This window comes from Leopardus geoffroyi, chromosome C1 (genome assembly GCF_018350155.1).
Source record: "Leopardus geoffroyi isolate Oge1 chromosome C1, O.geoffroyi_Oge1_pat1.0, whole genome shotgun sequence".
Classification (NCBI taxonomy): domain Eukaryota; kingdom Metazoa; phylum Chordata; class Mammalia; order Carnivora; family Felidae; genus Leopardus; species Leopardus geoffroyi.
Genome location: NC_059328.1, coordinates 175,466,951 through 175,469,159, shown reverse-complemented (window position 1 = coordinate 175,469,159; position 2,209 = coordinate 175,466,951). Strand labels below are relative to the sequence as shown.

The window sequence follows — 2,209 nt, the reverse complement described above, 5'->3', positions numbered from 1 at the left end:
TTTGGTTTTGGCTTTCCAAAATTTATCTTTACCTGCTCTTCAGAATGTTACTGCACTGTTGTTCTAAAAGTAAAGACTGATAACACCCTCGATGAATCATTTTTTTAAAAATAATACTTACTGTACTTCAGCTTTCTTACATGATTTTCATGTAATCATGAAGAAAAGATTTCAGTAGGTATTTTATTTTGCTACAAGGTTTGGTTTGTTTTTGTTTTGGTTTTCTCTGCTCTTGTTATTTTGAGTAATATTTTTATCTATGGACTTCTTACATTTTAAACTAAGTTTAAATGAGTTCTGAGATTTCCAAACAGAAAACATATTTTTCATCTCAAAAAATTAGCATATTGAATGTGAGGAAGAACAATTGTTAACTCCTAGTTAATACATGCCTGAACTAACTAACTTTTGCTGTATCTATTTGTATTGACTCAGACCTTGAAGCTTTCATGTCTTTTAGGACCCAGGGTGATGTAGTAAATCTGCTATGTGGTAGATAATATAAGGTATGTGGAAATGAAGTTCCCCAAACTCTTAATGGATTATTTATGGTGCCTGCTAGGTACAGAGGACAGTTTAATTCATTTAACCATGAGGCTTTTTTTTTTTTTCTGACTAGAAGATTTATTTTTAACACCTTTAAAAAAAGTGAAAATAGGTTTCCAGATACTAATTCCAAAATCACAGTAGCCCACAGCAAGGGATATAAAGATTTCTTCTTGAAGTGTATTGACACTGACAAAATTTAAAAGTTTACCAAAGTTAATTCTTTAAATTAAAGACATACAATGAATAAATAATATAGTGATTCTTAAAAAAGGAAACTCTTTATGGTGGTTTTTTCTGCCTCTTCGCCGGCCACTGGGAAGATGGCAAACATTTAGACTGAGCGTGTCTACCTAAAACAGACAACCATCTTTGAAATAAGAAGACAGTCTTGCTTGGAGAAACTGGCAAGTAAAAGTTCCCACAATACTACAAAAATATTCGTCTGGGCTTCAAGATGCCCAAGAAGGCCATTGAGGGGAACTACACTGACAAGAAATGCCCTTTTACTGGTAATGTCTCCACCTGAGGGTGGATACTTTGTGGTGTGGTGGAGGACCACTGTTATCCGTTGAGCTTACCTCCACTACATCTGAAAGTACGACTGCTTTGAAAAATACTATAAAAACATGTCCGTGCACCTGTCCCCCTGCTTCAGGGATGACCAGATCGGCAACACTGTCACAGTGGGCGAGTGCCAGCCTTTGAGTAAGACTGTGTGCTTCAATGTGCTCCAAGTCACGAAGGATGCTGACACTAAGAAGTGATTCCAGAAGTTCTGAGACTAGACAGCTGCCCACACGCCCCAAAGAAGATAAAGTTATTTTTCCAGTCAAGAAAAAAAAAAAAAGAGTTTTCCAAATAAAACACTTTTGAGACATTTGAAAGCTTCCAAAAGACTTCCAAACTCTGACCAATCTTAGAACATTAGTTTCTGTGTTTGGTATTTAATTATACTCCACAATCTGGAAGGCATTGAAAGGTATATAATACATAGCATGTTTACAATACTTGCCTTATATCTGTATCTTTTTAAACATCTGTATTAAACTATCCTATCTACTACCGTCTGAAACTTATAGTTTATTCACAAAAACTTTTTGATAATTTATGTGTTCTCTATATATTTTTCCATATTGTTGTCTGCTTTTCTTTTTTTTTTTTAATTAAAAATTTTTGTTTATTTGTTTTTGAGACAGAGAGACAGAGCATGAACGGGGGAGGGTCAGAGAGAGAGGGAGACAGAATTCAAGCAGGCTCCAGGCTCTGAGCTGTCAGCACAGACCCGATGCAGGGCTCGAACTCAGGGACCATGAGATCATGACCTGAGCTGAAGTCGGACGCTTAACCGACTGAGCCACCCAGGCGCCCCATGACTGCTTTTCTTCTAAAAGCAAAAAAAAAAAAAAAAAAAAAAAAAAATTATACTGAGTCTATAGCTAATATATAATTAGACATAAAAATAAAGCAATACAGAAATTAAGAAGTAAAATTTTCCCCAAATGTAAACATGCAGTTAAATACTTAACATTCAGGTGAACATTTTTTTAAGTTAAACTTTTATTTTGAGATAATTGTAGATTTATATGCAATTGTAAGAAATAATATGAGGAGACCCTTATGTCCTTTACTCAGTTTCCCTCAATAGTAGCATCTGGCAAAG

At 35.0% G+C, this 2,209-nt stretch overlaps 1 pseudogene; it reads left to right on the top strand.

The window, feature by feature from the left end:
• Positions 1-869: 869 nt before the first annotated feature.
• Positions 870-1,328, top strand: LOC123599202 (annotated as a pseudogene).
• The last annotated feature ends 881 nt before the right edge of the window (positions 1,329-2,209 follow it).